Raw genomic sequence first — 21,409 nt, 5'->3', positions numbered from 1 at the left:
AACACACAGAGGCAGAAACATCTGTTTGTAGAGGCTTTACCTGATTTGTTCACATATTTTGACTTCTTTATATTTAACATTTCATATTTGTCTTGTTTTTTGTCATATAAGTCTGTTTGCAACTCTGTTAGCTTGGTCTGGATGCTCTTGAAAAAGAGATTTTTAACTGTATTGAGTCTATTCTGATTAAGTAAAGGTTAAATAACAGATAAAATCAAATAATAGGCTAAAAGCTAACAGTGCATTTTGTCTTAGTCTTTAATTAAAGTGGAATTGTGTAAATAATGTCAACATGAAACATTTGATAACCAATAATAATAAAAATAAATAGTGTAAATAATATCCAAGTAATATTTTATGTTGAAATAGTTTTTCTGTTTCCGTTCAAAACGTGGATTTCATAAAAGCCGTACGTTGAGGACATTGTATTATCTGATACAAATGTTCACTTCCAAAATGCAATTTTACTAGCGGTCCGTAAAGGCAGCACAGTTTCTAAGGAGAAAACCGCAAAGCGAAGAGGTCGCGTATCCGGGATCCTCCGGTGAGATCCTTCAGGATTCACAGTGGGGAAAGGACACAGAATGAGAGAAAAAAACACAACCGGTTGTTTTTCTGTGAGTGTTGCTGCTGTTTCAGTGCGCGCGGCGGATCCACGGGTGGAAGTCCCGGCATCACATCCTTCAGTGTGAGGATCTGGTCAGAGTGGGTCAACCTGCCGTGGGTGGTGGGTGCATCTGAATCCAACCACACACACACTGAGGAGGACTGGGAGCGCTCTGAACTCTGAGTAAGTAACCCACAGGCACAGAAGGTGTTCTATTGGATTATGGAGATTTATAGAAGATGCAAAACATCAAACCAGTGTTGAAGTTCACCTGTGATCTGCGTGTTCCTGGTGGGTTTCTACACTGACCTTCATGTGGTTTATTATGTGTGTGAATTTTGTGCATCTGCAGCTTGTCGCAGTTTTAATGCTTGAATTGAGTTTTGATAATAGCCTAATGATTGGATCTGAGTAGGATATTGATCAGTGGTTTAATACTAACAAAGATTAAAATGAGATGACCAATAGTGTTTCATTAGTGTTTATTATCACTGATAAATCATCTATTAATGGGAAAACATTGGAGTTATTCAGTATATTGAAGAAGCACGGACCACTGAGAAATACAGTCATGGAAAAAATTATTAGACCACCCTTTTATTTTCTTCCATTTCTTGTTCATTTTAATGCCTAGTACAACTAAAGGTACATTTGTTTGGACAAATATAATGATAACAACAAAAATAGCTCATAAGAGATTCATTTAAGAGCTGATATCTAGCCATTTTCCATGTTTTCTTCATAATAACCAAAATCACTTCATTTCTTACATCAGTAGCTATGGCATGGCCAAAAACAGTGCTTTTAGGCATTCCATGTTTTCTTTTCTGTCTGTTTTAGTCACAGGATACACACAGGAGTTAGTACTTCATTGCATAACCTTTGTTTTTGATGACTTTGATGGTCTAATAATTTTTTCTGTGACTGTATGTACATTATCGCTGTTATATGAAAATAGACATTGCACAACACTGTGTTGTCATTTAAAGTTTCTCAGCTCAATAATCAACCTTAAATCTTTTAATTATTTTTATTTTATTTATTTGTTTATTTATTTTTAACCAATGTGCTTAAAACACTCACAATTTTTGCAGCTTAAAGGTTCAATGTGTGATGTTCAGTGACATCTAGTGGTGAAGTTACAGACTGAATACCCACCCACCACCAACTGCAGAAAAGTTTGTTTTGTTTGTTCTGTTGCTTTTTATTATGGATAATTGATCCACACTATTATACTGGGTGATGCTAGTGGACCTGAATACTGGATGCCAAATGCTGGAAATTGGGGAAAAGGGATGAAAAGAAGCAGACTGATTTCAATAAATGGTGTTGTATATCATGCCAGTTCTTATGGCTTTTGGCGTGATATACCTACGCATTTTTGACCTTTCACATGTTATTCAAGGCCATTTGCTTGCATGTCAATTTACGCCAAGATCTCCGGTTCACCTTACCCTAACCCTCAGTGTGTGGTGTTAGACGCATCGATTCAGGTTGGACAGGGGGCTAATAATACCATGAACATACTTATAATGTGTATAGATAACATGGCAATTAAAAGTGGCGAGTATATTTACACGAGTCATGATATCACACTGAAAGAAGTGCATTTTCAGCCCAAATATCAGGAACTTATTGATTGTTTGCTCTTGCTGGACATAATCATTCAAAATCATGCTTGGTTAACACATTTATTTACCCAATGATGTGTTCAGTGTAGGTTTGAAAATGCTAATGTGGACTGTACACAATCTGTGCAAAGATGTTCTGTCATCACTTTTATGACCAGTGTCAACAGACAAATGTAAAATGACTGTCAGAATTTGAGACGGGATGTCATTTTCAGGATGACGACTCACAATTCTATACTTTAACTGTTGGTCTATTAATATTGTTATTTTTCTGTTCTGGCTACAACTCCCTCTTTAGTCTCTATTTTAATTATCTGATAAACCCAGGTATTAATCATTATTTTATTACCAAAATAATGATCCATGTGGAAGTAACAGTATTTTTAAGTTTTGGTTCTTCTAATGGCTGTTTCTGCGCTGTCTGTATTGTGTAAGACATTATGATTTCTATTCTGTAGTGTAGTGTTTTCAGTTTGTCCACAGTAAGGAATGAAGGGTTAAAAGTGCTTTCTGTATAAAAGGCAAAGAGAGAAAAGGAAATGACCCGTAACAACTGAAACTGAACTCTGTGGTCAGTACTAGTAAAGGTTCAATAAGTAAGATTTGCATATGGTTGTGTGTTGTTGTCTCCATTTCTAAGCTTACAGTAGCTTGTATTGCTTGAAAATCTCACCAGGTAGAATTAGAGCTTATATAGAAATGAATGTGACGGCTGTTTTCATAAATGTCGCCAGCTAAGACCAAGTTATTTGCTTAGAAATGGAGTTGACACAAAACAGACATCTTGACTCTTTAACCACAATGTTAAGTTTACAAAGGTCATCCAGTTAATACAGGACTGTTATGTATTTATGTAGTTATGAGGAATCACCTGCTTGGAAAAGTAACACCCTAGGTAGACTTGTTAGAGGTGTGTCCAAATGCATCTGGAATACTGTCAATGCAGGATTGCTCTCAATGTGTAGAGGAGCTACAGCAGTGTTTTTCAACCTTGGGGTTGGGACCCCACGTGGGGTCGCCTGGAATTCAAATGGAGTCACCTGAAATTTCTAGTAATTGATAAAAACAAAAAAATAAAAAAAACTTAATAATAAAATTATATGTTGAGTTGAGAGAGACAATCCCAAAACATAAAAGACAAACTGTGAAGCTGAAACTGAAGCACTGTGGTACAGTTTATCTTTCAAATGTTCATTGTGGTCAGTTTAAGATGCTGCAGCTCTTTCATAATTCATAGTTTGAGTTATTGTTCAGTATTAATTGTCAGCCTTGTAAATACAAGCTGGACTGACTGTACATATCCTGACTAAGGGAAATAAAATTCTCACTTTGTGCAGTAATCTACACCTGGGTTTTTTGCCTCCGTCCATAATAATATACATCATATAAGACTAAATGTTGTCTAAAATTAATGTTTATTTGTAACATAATATAGCAAACTATTACATGATCAAAAACAAATTAATATTAGTTAAAAAAAAAGTCTCCGTTTTGAATGTCTGGGGTCGCCAGAAATTTGTGATGTTAAAATGAGGTCATGAGCCAAAAAAGTTTGGGAACCACGGAGCTACAGTATCCAGCAACACAAAGCAGACTGTCACTGCCTCCCTGAATGCCATTTGGTAAATGTAATAGTAATTTCTTTTAAGGAGTCCCTAGCGTCTCTGTGCCTCTCCTGGGAGTCCTTCAGTACAACATTTGGGGAATAACTGAGCCACAGCATGCAGCCACGTCCAAGTCATGACTGGAAAAGCCTCTAGGGCTGATGGGCATGCTGGCTGATGTCCAGGCTACAATCAGATAATGTTAATGAATACGGTAAAATTGTCTCTGCTTGTGCTAGCAGCAGTATTTGTTTTCCAGGAATGGAAAATCCAGTATAATGGACTTAAGGCTTACAGCACATAAATAGTTGATGAAAACTAACGTAGTTGGAGTTCATGGGGATTACATGAGCGGAAGACCATTTGCCTTTTCATGTATGTTCTCACTAAGACACCCATGGGGCATACAGTATATTAGTGCATCTTGAGAACATTGCAGCTTTCCCTTTAGCTTATGTAATGTTTGGCATGTACGGTTTTCAGATGAAATGATTGGTTCATTAAACCGAATCACATCCGTAATTTATGAATTAGTCGTGGCAGCAGGCATTAATTGGGACTGTCTTCTCAATTTCTTTTCTATTAAGACTGGAAGATTTTCTTCAAGGACTTCTTTGTGTATCAGTGCTATTTTAAACAAAAATGCCAGTGCATTGGAATTTGTGATGGTTGTAGCGGCTGGTAAAATGAGTAGATTTTCAGGGTTTATCCAGGAATATTGGTTATTGGAAATGGAATGTTTGGGGGGTTGAAGCAATTTTACTCTAGAAAATGGGTGATTCTCAGCTCCAGCATCTCTAAATTTGATTATTTTGTGGTGAAAATTGCAAAAAATAGACAGACTTTAAGGCTCAATGTGTAACACATGCATGTATTTATGTGTTAGCTTTTGTGGTGGAGTTTGTTTTGTGATGGGAGCTGGTCATCTGGCAACATTACCTACATGTGCAGTAGTAATACAATAGCAACTGCTTAACTTCCTTACATCCATGATAGTAATCTGTCCGATATATGTCTGTGTAGGTTCTTATTTGCCCAGGTCATCATTCTTCTTTGTAATTCTTCTCGGTTCAACTGGTTTAGGTCTTTTGAAAATGTTTCATCTCTCATCCAAGAGAGTTCTTCAAGAAGTCTCTTGGATAAGAGACGAAACGTTTTCAAAATAGCTAAACCAGACCAGTTGAACCGTGTACAATGTATGTTTTTTTGTTTTTTGACAAAAATCTTCATTCTTGTTCCCAAGTTAACAGTTCCTTTACAGCAGGGGTGTCCAGTCCTGGTCCTCGAGAGCTACTATCCTCCATGTTTTAGATGTTTCCCTCTTCTAACACACCTGACGGTTGATATCAGGCTTCTGCAGAGCTTGATGATAGGCTTATCATTTGATTCAGGTGTGTTGGAAGAGGGATACATCTAAAACATGCAGGATAGTGGCTCTTGAGGACCAGGATTGGACACTCCTGCTTTACAGTGACAAAACTGTACCACACTTGCTACTAATTGTCTTGACAAATGCCACCATAGACCTGACTCCCATCAACAACAAACTTAATACAATGTGCAGCCACTAGTTTATGCAAATGATGAAGCCACTGTGTGCAGTCATCAATTAAATGATAGATAGATAGATAGATAGATAGATAGATAGATAGATAGATAGATAGATAGATAGATAGATAGATAGATAGATAGATAGATAGATAGATAGATAGATAGATAGATAGATAGATAGATAGATAGATAGATAGATAAACTGGTAGATTGATAGATTTGACTACACACATCTCTTAATAAAATGGGCCAGACCAATAAAATAGAAGGCATAATGTGAATAACTTGAACAACCATGTACACCCTGAAGTATCTCTCAAAAAAAATGCAATTTCACTAATATTATGTTGCAGCTTACTTTTAACACAATTTACAGATCACAGTCGATCTACAGATCTAGAAAATTTGTAACAGGCATTATATTGTTAAAATCGCATTTATTTTTCTTAAAAAATTTCAGGTTTCTCATCTGTTCAGGTTACTCACTTTTTGTTGTGACAGGATGTGTAAATGTAAATAATTTTATGATGCAATTTTACTTTTTTCGCATTAGACCAAGGAGAACATTTGGAGTTGTCGTTATTTATGGATATGGATTTGCCTTTAAAACTTTATTTGACACAGATTGATGCTGGCTCCCCTACATACTCATGGATTTTCCTCTGCAGAGTGTTGCTTTGATTCCCTCTACATGGACTTAATCAGGGTGGTGATGTGATTAAAGGTCAAACAGTGGACCTGCAGCGTCCTGCTCAGTACAACCGCACACACACACACAGTCATAGTTCAGTCAATAGCACTAGATCTGATGAGACGGGTTGATCTGTCAGGCTAAGCCAGCGTTATGCGTAGCAGGTATAAGAGCCCCCAGGGTCTCTAATGCTAATGTGGATGCATGGTGGTTTCTTTTTTTGTTTTGGAGCTGGATCAACTTGACTGGACAGAGTATAATTAGCTTCCATTTACTTATTGGCTGAGATCAGGCTTTTTTTTATTTCACTGACTTCCAATTATTTAGGTCCCACAGTAAGTAGTCTAATAGTCATTAGTGTGGTCATTATTGGATTAAGGTTATGAGCTGTGTTTGTGGAGTGCACAAATGACTAAAACCTGCACCATGTTTAGGCAGTTCTGTTTGGACTGAATTCTAGCAATGTATTAAGATTTAAGTCTCCATCCATCCATCCATCCATCCATCCATACATACATACATCCATACATCCATACGTCCACCTGTACATAAGCACAGAACTTAAAAGTATTGCTAATTGTTTTTAATATACAGGATATAAACACGAGCATGTTGTACTTCTAACGCACAACATATAAAAGAAGTGGATGTAACTCCCCATTTTGAAGACTTGTTTGCTGTCTTGTTTTTTGGAGTCTGAAGTGACCATTCTTGGACTTAAGTGTGGAGCTTGGCAAGAATAAGGGAAACTCACTCAGCTAATCAATCAGTCAATCCATCCATCCATCCATCCATCCATCCATCCATCCATCCATCCATCCATCCATCCATCCATCCATTTCTTCCTCAATTTTAAATCCCCCAGCTTTAATGTATTCAACTGAAACTACTGCAGATAGTTTCTCAGTGCTATTTATGTAATGTCTATGGCTGCTACAGAAAATATTCTTATCATTTTATCACTCGTGCCTAACCCTGTAAAGCCTGAACCATTTAATCATTGACAGCAAATTCCAGTTCTTTGAAACTGGAGCCTTTATTGGTCCTTCTTTCAAATATCAATTTCCATGTATGAGCTTCAATTTTGTATCATATTTGATACATCGGGTCTCAATGCTCAAATATTATTATTTTTGAACAAACAAAAACATAATATAATACAAACCTGTCTGACTAATTGGTTATTCCTTTTCAAAATTGCCAAAGTTCTGCCTCCTTCCTCATTAATGACAATCTTGGAGTGTCACTGGAAAGGCGTCTGGTGAATGACTTCCTCCCCCCTGGTGGATTATTTGTCTATTACATGTATCTAATTGTATACATAAGGTTTTTCAAGAAAAAAAAAATCACACTGATCATGTAGAGGGCTTCAAAACTCATGTATCATGTATTTGGTGTTATAGGGCTAAGATAATACTCCATTACACACTGTAGACATCTGATATTGAAGCTTTTTATTAGGCAGGTAATGGACATTTGAAAATAGCGGAAAACACCATACAGTCAATATGAATGACCATAAAAAGCCTTCATCACGGCTGAGTGGCTTCATGAGAGGAACGCCACCTTGACTCGTGATCACATTAATAAAAAAGAATATTAGAAATGCAAAGAATCTGGGCCACATGGTGTAACACAATGCACAAGGCATTGAACCTGTCAGAGTTAGCGGCTAATTTGGCAGTGTAAAGTAGGAGGATTTAACAATAGCACCAGCTAAAACATGATAATGGGAGGGTGTTTCAGGCAGCCAAGTGGTGCTGCATGCCGTTCGCTGAACCCCGCTGTCCCCTGAGAGCTGGCTTTGTTCGTCTGTCCTGCCTTCGGGATAAACTGTAACACATCCCCTTGTGTCCTGTTAGAACATCAGTCACAGCTGCATGCACCACCACATGAAGATCGCGGGGTGTGTGAACGTCCGCGCCACCCATCCACGTCTTCCCCCCAGCAAAGACAATCAGCAAAGGGCATTGTGGGTGTGTGTGTGTGACAGTCTGGAGGCTCTATCCCAGTTATGGACAGCCACTAATTACCAGCGGAGTAATTATGAATAAGGCAGATGTGGGAACAATAAACTGCTCAGAAATGCTGGAAGGAAAACAGTTAATTATTCCCCTTTAACCACATCTGCGTGCTCATTTACATTTTCAGTGGACTGTTTTGGTTTTTCTGAGACACTGTGCTTGTTTTCACTGAGGAGAAATGAAGGCTAGAGTGAGAAAAGGCAGGTTGGAGAGCAGGAAGGTCACCTGATAAAATGTTAATTTGGACGCTTATCATCCATGCTCTGTCAGTCTGACAAGTCTCCCCACATATAGTGTACATCTTTTCTCACACTTTTGTGCACAGATACACACAAGACAGCTCCTCACTACTATTGCAGTGAAGGACATGAAGATTCCTTCTCCTCAGACAAGAACACATTCCACCCTTGGGTTTCTCAGACTTGGATTGTATACTTTATATCACCAAAAGTATGACAACAAAAGGAAAAAAAATTCCCAAATGCGATTGCTGAACACGTCATTCCAAAAAACAGGAATTAATTAGCTGCTGTGTGGGTCTCCTCATTTCTGGTTGTTGCTTTTCAGCAGATTTTGGTGTTTGCCAACAGGGATTCACTCCCATTCAGTCACAAAAGCTGTGTGATAAAACCTGGCTCCCAGTCATTCAGCATCCAGATTATCCCAAAGGTGGCGGATGGGGTTGGAATTAAAATGGAAGCACACCACTGTCATTACATGCTGCTGCACTTGGACATCCCTACAGGGACCCAAACAGAGCTGCACACCAAAGGAACAAAGAGGGGATGAAACGGGGCATATAGTGTCTACGATGTAGTCATTATACACCAGCTCTTTGTTGTGTTGTGGATTGTTGTGTTGTGGATGCTTGAAATTGAGTTTTTTGAATGAATTCAGGGACTGGGATAAAATGATCTCCAGATATATCTGGCAGGGGCAGAGACCGAGGATCAGGTACAGAACACTGCAGTTACCTAAAAACAAAGGAGGGCTAGCACTTCCTTGCCTGAAGAGCTATTATCAAGCCGCACAAATAAAAATATTGTTGAATATATACGACCCTTCCTACTCAGCAAGATGGAAAGAAATTGAGGCCAGCACAACAGATGGAACTCCTATACAGGCTATAATAGGGGACAATGACTTGAGAAAACATATTAGAGAAGGGACAAACCCATGGTTGGATGTATCATTGAAGATTTGGTTTGAATTAATTGTGAAAAATGACTTGAGAATACAAAGTAGACTATTAAGATGGATTGGATTTGACTCAGAATTCATACCAAATAGAACAGATAATAGTTTTAAAAACTGGGATAGAGGACCTATGATACTCTGGGAGCTTTTAAGAAAGAAGGAGATTAAAAGTTTTCAAGAGATAAAAGACCAATATAATCTAACGAATCTGGATCAATACAGGTACGTGCAATTAAGGCATTATTTAGAGCAAACAATGAGGGGAACCACTAGGGGGAAGGGGTTAGAACTCATTAAAATGTTTACTTTAGCATATGAGTCAAAACTGAAAAATAAATTGATTTCAAAATTATATAAGGGAGTGGAAGACTTAAAGGGAAATGACACGGTGTATATAAAAAAGAGGTGGGAGAGGGAGGCAAATATTGTCATATCAGAGGATGAATGGGATGAGATAAATGAACAGCAGTGGAGAACAACTTGCTCATTATCATGGAGAGAACACGGGTGGAAGAACATCATAAGACTCTTTAGAACACCAGCACAGACAAAGTATCATGACACAAAGTGTTGGAGATTATGTGGGGCTGATAAAGCTGACCATTTCCATGTATTCTGGAGTTGTCCCTCCATTGGTAGTTACTGGCAGGAGCTTAAGAATTGTATGGAAAAAGTACTGAAGGTGGACCTTCCATGTACATTTGAGGTACTATATCTGGGGAAACTGGACATAAACTTTTCTAGATCTGGGGACAAACATATTTATAGAATAATGCTGATTGCAAGCAAAAAAGCAATTACCAGAAAATGGATGAAGAATGAGGTACCTAAGGTTGAGGACTGGGTTGAGGTAATACACAATATTTATGTGATGGAAAAGCTAACTTTTTCTCTGAGACTGGAAGTGGATAGATTTAAAAGAATTTGGGAAAACTGGTTAGAGTACATAAAACCAATTAGGTCTGATTTTATATGAGATGTATATTGTGGGGAAAAAAAAACCCTAGTTCATGCTACAGAAGTTTAGTTTTTTTTTTTTTTTTCTTGTTAATTATATTTGTATATTTGTTTTGGTTTAGTATATTCCCTGCACTGGTAACTAAGTAAAACCCTGTTAGTATAATCGGGCAAAATGTATGGTGGAAGGTATAGAACCACGAAGTCACGGGCACAATTAAATTTGCGTACTTGGAAAGGAATGGTAATTCCCAAATTTGATTTAAAGTAAAAGAATGAGGATGTTTTTATATATGTATGTATGTATGTGTATGTGTGTATATATATATATATAACTGTATGTGTATGAGTGTGTGTGTGTGTATATATATGTATGTGTGTGTATGTGTATATATATGTATTTGTGTGTATATATATATATATATATATATATATTTTTTTTTTTTTTTTTGTCCTATATTTTCTATTTTTTTGATTGTCATGATTAATTTAAAAATATTAAATTTGGAGGAGAGTGGAAAGAGATGGAAAAAACAAAAAACTTAGCCATTGTGTACCAGCTGTATGTGGAATTTATGTTATAATGTTCAATAAAAAGATAATAAAAAAAAAAAAAAAAAAAAAGAAATTGAGTTTTTTGATTCTTGTGTTTGGCTAAATATGACACTGGGACTCAGAAATATGGCGTAAAATGTAATGATAAAATCATTTCTTTCAGTTTGATATTGATGATAAATGATGAATCATTATGTCTAACAGTGGAACATTCATAGCAATTGTGATAATAAAACATTTCTTCAACATGAAATTAAGCAAAACAACAAAAAATTGAAATATTTGGTTTTGCATATATGCAAGTTTTTTAGCCAACAATATATGAATTTCCATAAAATTTTTAGTTGAATTTTAAAAAGCTGCAAAAAAAGAAAAAAAAGAAAATGTGAATCATATGCATTTCTATAAACTGAAGTGAATAAATCAGGCTACATTATGTGGCCAGAAGGTGGTGCTGTAGGCTCCATTACACATGAGTCTAATAAACAGAGGGAAAGACGTAGATAATTCTTTTGGTCTTTTCTATCCAAAATCAAATTTTTCACACTTAAATGGAAGATCTCAGAGGTAGATTGCCCAGCAACACCAGAATTTAGTTAATATGTTTCCATTTGTCCTTAACAGCATTTAGTAAAAATCAACTCAAGCAAGAGGAAACAAGCTTTTGTAAAATGTATGTTCGTCCTTTAGAAGGTGCATCATTCTCTAATATGGTATTCAGTGCATCATATCATTATCCGTACTAGCCAAAGCTAATCCATTAAGGTTTATTAGATTGGTAGCATTAGCATACTTGAGCACAAAATCTGCCATCAGAGAGCAGAGAGTAAAGAACAAGACAGATGTCAAGTACAAGTATCGCAGAGTACCAGAGTTCTCTGAAACTCTAGCACCATCTGCGCTTCTGCATGTTAAAGGTGGGGTAGGAGATCTTAGAAAAAGAGCAAGGTACATTTTGAAAATGCACAATTCAAAAGTCCAAACCCCTTTCTTCAGACATTCCCCCGAAGCCACGCCTCCAGAATACTGGCATGCACAATGCTTATTCCTGAGGGTTCACAAGCGCTGCACAGCAACAATTCGCCCGGCTCCAACTCCGACCCGGCTCTGGCTCGCGGATCCATGTGTACCTCATTCAGTCTCCTTCGATTCAGTCTCCTCCAACACCCCTGATTGTCAGCAGAACAGCCCTAATTCATACCTATCTGGGTAACGTTACATTTCCTAGTAATTTATGTTAGTGACAAAACAGTTTGCTGGTGAATTTTCCATCCTAATATAGCTAATATAGCCAAGCTCTGGCTCTGGCTTTGCTTCCTGTACAAGTGCTCTAAGCCTCTGAGAATGCACGATTCATGCATGAAGAGGGGTACGTGCAGAGGAGGGAGGGACAAATGGCAGTTGAGTTTGATAGACATACCACCGTTCAATCATTTCAATGGGCCAGTTAAAATGATTGGATGGTGTTTTTTTTAGTCCTGTCCGTTCCACAGGTGATTACATTTGTTTTAAAATTTTTGTGTTAGAGCATTTAATTAATTGGTTGTAATCGGGGCATGAAGGGGATTTTAATATAGTAAAAAATGCTCAAGGAAAACATCTCCTATCCCACCTTTAAGAGGTTGTGAAGCAGGTTTTACACTGAGTCGGACAAAAGACTGTAGAAGGTGGTCTTTTAAACGTGCGTCGGCTAACAGCAGCATTCTATCAGTGCAGTCATTTCTTAAAAGCGGACCCCCGCTGTCAGCCTGTGATGGGGTAAGAGCTCCATCAATGCGTGACCTCTCCACTCATCATCTGCTGTAACGGTGAGTAAAGCTCCAGACAGGCCTCCAGCTGTGCCCACTCTGCGTCCAATCCAACCTTTTTCCTCTACCTTCACTAACAGCCTTTCTCATCTTCGTCTTTCTCCACACTCTATGCTCCAACGTTTCCGCCTATTCTCCGTCTTCTTATATTCGTCCACTTCTTTCATTCCCATCATTATCTTTTCTTTCTTTTCCTGCTGAAGAGGAACGGTGAAATCATCCAATTTTGTTGCATCATGACCAGTTTGGGGGAAAGAATTGTCACCCTGACATAAGTTCAACAAATTGGATATGACCAGTTCAGGAAAATCTAGAGAAAAAAGTGAGTGAAGCATTGTATTCTATGTGGCAGCACTATCGACTGTGTCTGGTTGTCAGATCAGTTGGGATTAGAAGTGTCCATGTCCATAGAGCTGTGGTTGGAGCGAACCTGGGACTAATTGAGTTCCATGTGGTTTCAACTTTGATTGTTCAAGTTAGGGATGCGCCAATACCACTTTTTTCCAGACTGAGTACAAATACCAGCACTTACATGTGAGTACTTGCCGATACCGAGTACTGATATGAGTGCTTAATAATCCCATTACAGTTCTTAGTTACTTTTGAAAATGTGCTCTATTGTCGTTGTCATGAGTCTGACTGTAACAAAGTGCTGTTACTGACATTTAATGTGTTGGAATGAGCGTTTCTCAATCAGTCCACCAGGGGGCGCCGCTCTTAATGTTAATTAAGAGCATACTGGTTGAATATTACGAAGTAGAGTAAAGTTTTTTGAGAAGAAGAAAGTCAGTAATAACAAACATGGAGACGACAGAGGTAACACTAATGTAGATACTAATTAGAGCCCGACCAATATGGGATTTTTGGGGCCAATGCCAATACCGATATTGGGGGCTAAAAAAAGCCGATATCCAATATATCGGCCGATAACTGATATTGGCCGATAACTGATATATTGGCTAATACATGAAATAAGAACACTGATCTACACAGGATATAATAATCTTATATTAGATAATTGTGGACAGGTGGATTAGCAGTTGCATAGATCTTTCTTTATCTCACAAATATAATTTACACAACTTTCAAATGCAAACTATGCGATCACAAAAATAATTAGAGCAAAAAATACTACTTACCACAAAATTATGTTTTCACTCACAAATTTTGATGTGTCTGCCTCATGGCACTACAACTTCTTATGTGGACTAAGGACAAAACTGAGCATGTGCAGAGTGAATTAGTTGAGTCCTAAGTTGTTCCTGATTGGAGCAATTGCAAGAGTTACAACTGACCCGTGTTACAACTGTCCCCAGTCTCCCCTACACTATTAACACCCAGGCGTGCTGACAGAATGAAAGTGTGAGGAAGACAGGGAGTGCACGGACATGGGTGTGTGAGGGGTGAATACTTCATAAGACGGGGGTTGGGGGTGTCCGTGATTTTCAGAGGGGGGGTTAGTGGTCCATCCTCGTCAGAGCGCGCGGTAGTGGTCTGTGATTTTCACCAGGGTGGGGGGTCGGAGTGTGTGTGTGTGGGGGGTGATAGCATCATTGTCCGAGCAGGAGTGAAAGTGAAACTAACTTGCTTTAAAGTTCCTCTTATTCTCCGGGCAGCACACACACACACACACACACAGGAGCAGCGACCGACAGAATCTCTGCGCAGCAAAAAGGAGTTAATATATCGGCTACATCAGCTACAGTATTGGCCGATGTTGATTAATTGGTGATACGCTATAATCGGGCTCTAATACTAATGTTGATATTGATGAGGGTAGTTGTCATAAATATGTCAGTAGTTTTTCTCTTAACTTACACAGTCGCTCTTTGAACAGATCCTCTACCTCCATGGTTCCTGGTGGTATTGTCCATCTGGGTACGCATCCGCGAGCACCTGAAAAACGGATGGAATTTACACAGAGGACGGACAAAACGCTCCGTCCGTATCCGTCTGTGTCTTTAACCTTACTTGTAGTCAGCGTTACTTTTGTCACCGTCATTTATCTTGAAAAATCTCCACACTCTTTACACTTTCGACACTTTGCCATAATTGGTATTGGTGCGGTTGTATTGGAGTACTTTTACGAGTACGAGTACAAGTACGCATGCTGAATATTGGACCTGATACCCAGTACTGGTATCGGTATCAGTGTTCAAGTCATCTGCAAAAAGTACATGTTGAAAAGTGGATGACATACTAGGGCTGGGTGAATACTACATAGCGTTAGCCTCTTAGCGTAAGAGTCCTAGTTTTGGCCATATTGTGATATCTGCATAACTTGACTCTCCTAATACTGCTGATTTGTTTTATGCAGATATCACAATTTGGCCAAAAGGCAATTATGCTATGAGGCTAACGATATGATATATTCCGACAAATATCAGTATCGCAATAGCCTATATTTCATTGTTTTTATTCAATTCAGTTCAATTCAACTTTATTGAAGTTTATTGAACACATTTCATGCACAAGGCAGACTCAATATGCTTCACAACAGGTACATAACATAAAAACATTAAAATAAATAAATAAATAAAACAATTAGTTGGATATGAAACAAACAACAGTTAAATAAAAAGTAGAAAAAGGGAATGGATTAATGGTTTTATGTTTTTATTTACCCACTCTGTTAAGACACAAAATGTTTCAAGGTGTTGTTTCTCTTAATTTTACTCCTGCATATTTTCATCTTGAACATTTCATTATAATTATTTTGAATTTTATAATTATACTTTGTTGAAATGATCCACAATTTTTAATGTCATTTTCATCCCGTTGAATAAAAGCTGAGAAAGAGCTTGTTTCGTTTCTCCTGGTACATTTTTTACATTGTTAACATCATTTTTGTCTTGATATATATGTTTTTCATGTCTGTCTGTCTGTTTGTCTGGTAGGAAGATAACTCAAAAAATTATGGATGGATTTTCCAGAAATTTTCAGGAAATGTTGATACTGGCACAAGGAAGAAATGATTAAATTTTGGTGGTGATCGGGGGAGGGGGGGTGGGGATCTGTCTTGGTGGAGGTCTGTGGTCTCCAAGTGCTTTTCTTGTTTTAACTGTGTTTACACACGCACAGATGGAAAAGAATGAAATAAATCAGATTAACCTGTATACATGCTGGAAGACAGAGTATTGTGGAGAAATCCAGGTGTGTTAATCTGATTTCTTTCAAAATTTTGTCAGAAAATTGCTGTTATCTGATAAAACATATCATATCATATCAGTTTATATGGTCACTTAAATAATCTGACAACTCCAAGCTGGATAATGATCAGAGTATTGGTGTGCATGTGAACAGGCTCAGTGTTGGCTTGAATATCACACCTGATCATCCTCTTGTTTGCTGACTGATACCAAACAGGATCAAACTACAGACCTTTGTTTTATCCCTTTTTTATCCCTCCAACCAACCCTTAAGCCTGGCCGTGAAGTCATTAATCAATTAGCTTCTAAAAGCAAAGCAAAAAAACAACACTGTGAGTTGGTGGGTTTGTTTTGCCTGCAAGCATTTTTCTTTAAAAGGACGCGTAATAACAAGCTGCACACCAGGGTCAGCCTATTGTTCTCAGAATCCATACAGTGGACGCAGTGGCATTTCACTGTTCTCTTAGAGGAAATTGTTCCCTGTGAGGACGTGTGCGTTTACATGTGATGTGAGTAGAAGCCGGTTGTTAGTGAGACAGAAAGCCTTTGCTGCTGCACCTGACAGCCTGAAGACTGCTTATACTTGTGTGTGTGTGTGTGTGTGTTGTGTTAGTTGACGTCCACATCCACTCGAGCAAACCTTCCACTGAACTATTAGGATTCAGGTCAGAGCACATTTTCACCAGGACAAAGGATTATCCTGAAAGCAGCTGAATCAGCATGTCTGAGCTCAGTAAAGAGGTTGTTGGTTATAGTTGATCAGCGCCATCTCAAAGGTTCATGAGACTGAAGATCCTGCTTTGGCGTCGTGTGTATGTGCCTTTCCTTAAGAAACATAAAACATTTTTCCTCCTGGTCTGCACTTGACTCCCTCTGTCCCTCTTGCCATCTGATTCCAACCTTGTTACTGTGGAATTTTACACCTTTGTCTTTTTTTTAGTATTAATTTTCTGTAGTTTTGTGTGATTTTATTTATTTATTTATTTTTTAAATATCCAAATGATTCCTAATGCAAACCTGCTTCAAGAAACTGGTAAGAAACAGGTTAGGAATGTGGGGGTAAAAATTCAAATGGAAATAGTTTTTAGTTTTGTTTTTTTTAAATGATAATAATGATGATAATAGCTTTATTTATATAGCACCTTTAAAAAGTGAGTTTACAAAGGGCTTTGACAGACAAAGCAGAAGAGCACAACAGCAGAATACAAGATGCAAGCAAAGACACTAAAACATAGAAAACAGCACAATAAAAGAGATATGTACAGCAAACACAAAAACATGACACTCTGAATCAATTTGAGTGTATAGAATTAGAGAGGGCAGAAATTACGTAATTTAACGTAATTATAAGTGTAAGAAGAAATAAAAAAAAAAAAAACAGCACCAAAGCTTTCAATAAAATTAATGGTGGTAAATTAGTGGTAATAAAACACAGGGGTTTATGTAGGGGTGTGCGATATGACGAAATTAGATCGTGAAGAATTAGAACGTATTGATGATCCAACAAAGCAGAGATTGTGGAATCGTCTGTAATATGATGTAGTCAGAGCCATAGAGTATTCAACGGCTCTGGATGTAGTTATACACTGACACATCACGTCGGTTCATGTCTGTGTGACGTGGATTTCACAAACATTGTGAAAATCATGGCTGACAGTGAAACGGATGAGTTCCTTTCTAAAAAGAACTCCACTTCCATCGTATGGAATTGGTTCGACTTTTCGCAAACAACAGTAATTTACAAAATTACCAGCCACCTGTTCTGTAAGCCTGGAGTATTATTTGAAACGGCCATTTCCTCATGGACATTTTGTTCTGTTCTGTTTTTTTTTTTTTTTTTTTTTTTTTTTTAACTTTTCATGTTTATTCAAAGCGACCTCAAAAACCAAGTGCAGTTTAGTTTTTATGTTGTAAAAGTGCACTTAATTAGAGTGTTATTGTTTACATTTTCGTATGTTTATGTTCTTGGCAAAATTGCACAAACAATTTAAATTAAAAATGTTCTGGCAGCTTCTTTGGTCTAAATTGTCTGTTTTATTTTTTTCTTTTAGGGCTATGTTTTACAGAGGGAAATTGTTTGGTTACACTGTTCAGAAACTTGCAAATTAGTCTCAAAGATCAATGTAAAGAATCGTGATAAAATCAAGATCTGGATTTTATTTTATTTTATTTTTAAAATTGTGAATATGATATTTTTGCCATATTGCCCACTTCTTGGTTTCTACCTATGTTGGTTGTGTTCAGATACTGGCAAGAATATGAAGTAGGATCTAAAAACATTAAATAAATGAATTTGAAAAGCCAATCAGAGGAGAAAACTGCTTTATTAGTTTATTAATATTATATTCAAATAAATACACCTAAATGTTTAGTACCTTCAATTGAGTGAATATCTGGACCCCTGTAGACACTGTTCTGTTTTTTTTCTGGGCAGCTTTCATCATGAATCTTTGATCCTGTTGAGGAAAACTGACAAACATGGCAGATTGTGTTTACACTGCAAAAATCTAAGTCATACCAGGTGTATTTTTCATCATTTCAAGTCAGAATATCTCATCGCACATAAAATAAGACATGATCACCTAAAGAGTAACTGTTCAGTGAGATATAAGAACTTATTTATAGCCAATAGATCTGGAAAATCTTACTTCAAGAAATCTTGCCAAGATACTTTTCACTTGTTCCATTGCAAGCCCAAAAAAAAAATAAAAATCTTGAATTAAGCAAAAGAAAAAAAAATCTTGAATGAAGCAAAAAAATCTGTCAATGCAACAAGTAAAAATTACCTTGGTAAGATTTCTTGAAATAAGATTTTCAAGATCTATTGTCTAAAAATAAGTTCTTATATCTAACTGAAAAGTTACTCTTTAGGTGATTATGTTTTATTTTAAGTGTGATGAGATATTTAGACTAGAAATGAGAAAAATACACTTGGTAAGGTTTAGATTTTTGCAGTGTATAATTCTTGCTCTTTTTAGAAGTTTCCTTACTGAATAAATAGTGACTGGAATGTCATGTATCTGGCCTTGAGCTTGGCGTACTCTGCATCATGATGAGCGAATTGTTTTGACATTTTAACTGTGTAATTATCATGTGTCTGTTAAAGCAAAACTTGAAGGTACACATTTCTGTTTTTGTGCACACAGCACACAACCCATCTTGGATGCACTTTGCCATCTTAATCTAGTTGTCTTAGAGGTGAACAGTAGAATGCTCATTTAGTATTCCAATGTAAAGTGCATGCACACTTACAGTACGGCTTTTAGTTAATAAATACTGCTTTCCCTCTTTCCGTTTCCATGTTTAACATTAGGGCCTTTGCAGAGTAGAAGCTCCACTAATGGCCATATCGTTTGATCCAGATATAGCTCAAGGTCTTGTATGTTTGCTTTTCCATGTGCTGTTTTTGGTTATGTTTCTTCATAATGGTACACTCTTATATATGCAGTAATCAGTGCTGGGAGTAACATGTTAAAAAGTAATGGATTACAGTAAGGGATTACTTTTTACTGTAATGCAGTAGTGTAGGGCATTACTAATCAATTTTCAGTATTATTTTACGCAGTACTTGTTCAGTAGCACTCGTGTTACAACACACTTTTCACCCATAATTTAATTCCTCAAATGAAAACAAAAAACAGCACGACTGTGAGACCTTAAAGGTGGGGTAGGAGATCTCGGAAAAATGATTCAAGCAAGCTATATTTTGAAAATACACAATTCAAAAGTCCAAACCCCTTTCTTCAGACTTCCCCCTGAAGCCACGCCTCCAGAGTGGCTACCAGAACTTGCAATGCCTTTTCCCAAGGGTTCCACCGGTGCTGTGCTGCATCAATTCGCCCACCTAGCTAATGTTACATTACCTAGTCATTTAGTCATAGTCATTTAGTTTGTCACGAAACAGTATGCCAGTGAACTTTCTATCCTAAATAGCTAATATAGCCAAGCTCTGGCTCTGGCTTCATTTTCTGTACAAGTGCTCCAAGCCTCTGAAAATGATTGTGCATGATTTGTGCATGAAGAGGGGTACGCGTAGAGGGGTGAGGGACAAATGGCAGTTGAGTTTGACATATCACCATTCAGTCATTTCGATGGGCTGGTTAAAACAATTGGATGATGTTTCTAAGTTCTGTCTGTTCCACAGGTGACTACATTTTTTTTATTTTTGTGTTAGAGCATTTAATTAATTGGTTGCAACTGAGGTGTGAAGGGGATTTTAAACAACATAGTAAAAAATGCTCCAGGAAAACATTTCCTACCCGACCTTTAAGAAACCAAAAATGCGGCAGGAAAGTTCTATTTCCTGTATGTACATTGGTGACATGGACATATGCTCATTACTAACTCTGCTTTCAAAAAGCAAGTTAGCATGATCCCTGTGATCAGCAGTGGCAAGGGAAGCTAACATTTCGAATTCTTTATCGATTGCGGATTTATCTACTGGCGTCCTCAGCGCCGCGCCCCCTGTTTGAACATGTAAAATGTTTTAAAAAAATGCAAGTGTTCCTGCTGGGATTCGAACATCATGGACAGTAGCGTAACTTTCTAAGATAATCGACCACATGTACTTCTCCTGTCTCTTGTGTTTGGGGGGGGGGGGGGGGGGGGGGGGGGGGGCATTTATTACAAGAGTCTGCCTGCATGTAACTCACAAGTAATACAGGAGTCATGTAACGCATTATAATTCTGAGACAGTAATATTGTAAGGTAAGAAATTATTTTTAAATAACAGTAACAAGTAATCTGTAATGGAGTACAGTTTGGAAGTAACTTGCAGAGCACTGGCAGTAATTGCCTTCAACAGTGCATGGCGTTTGCTTGTTGCCTTCATTTTGCTGTACAGTGTGATTGAGATTCATTGAGATTCAAAAAGCCTCATCTACTGTCTGAATATTCTGCATCACAATGAGCCTCAACCGTCCTCCTCTATTGATGTGGAAATGGTGAGGATTCTCAAGTATCCCTAAGCTTCCTCCAGTTGTTGTAAAGGTTACGGCTGATGAATTTATGTGTCTTTATTTCCACCTCCCACACAGTCAAAGCATACCTGCATGATCACCCTGTGGGACATGATGAAAAATAGTGATCCCTCCATCTCACAGGCTCATCTTCTTTTGATGGTTGTTGTTTCTTTTAGTTTTGGAGTTCTGATGTTTCTAAGTCTAGTGCTGCATCTTTAGATCCAATGCACTGGAGGCACCCATGTGTCAACAACTGTGTGTTTACTGAGGCGTTTAATGTTGGTTGAATATTTAGCGAAGCGTCCATTTTATAGATGAATGAATCTCAGACTTGTGCGGTGTAATTTCCTGTTTGGCCAATACCTATTCAGACATGCAGTGCTGCCTCTTGGAACTCTGTCCTGGCATGTGGTAGTGTCGCATAAAACAGAGCTGTTAAACATGGACAAAAAGGTGCCCTGGCTTTATTTCCTGGGGATCCAGTTTAGAATGTTTTTGCGGTGTCAAATTATGATGAAAGTAATATTAGCCACCAACCGTATAATCTGGTAGTGCATTAGTGGCTTTGAGCACATCTGTGGTTTGATATATGGAGGGGAGCAATAGCAGCAAGGTACTAAGAGAGACATAGAAATGGTAGGAAGGAGATGTGGTTTTGAGAAGGGCGATACACT

At 37.7% G+C, this 21,409-nt stretch overlaps 1 protein-coding gene across 1 annotated transcript in view; it reads left to right on the top strand.

Annotated features, from left to right (window-relative positions):
• Positions 1 to 517: 517 nt before the first annotated feature.
• arhgef49 (Rho guanine nucleotide exchange factor 49) overlaps positions 518 to 21,409 on the top strand; it is a 115,735-nt gene continuing 94,843 nt past the window's right edge. Inside the window, exon 1 of the mRNA XM_030125698.1 lies at positions 518 to 790. The gene's annotated coding sequence lies outside the window, so the exon portion shown is untranslated. The remainder of the gene's footprint in view (positions 791 to 21,409) is intronic.

The sequence above is a fragment of the Sphaeramia orbicularis genome, chromosome 21 (assembly GCF_902148855.1).
Source record: "Sphaeramia orbicularis chromosome 21, fSphaOr1.1, whole genome shotgun sequence".
Lineage (NCBI taxonomy): Eukaryota > Metazoa > Chordata > Actinopteri > Kurtiformes > Apogonidae > Sphaeramia > Sphaeramia orbicularis.
Note: the sequence above shows the minus strand (reverse complement) of the source record. Positions and strands in the feature narration are given on the sequence as shown.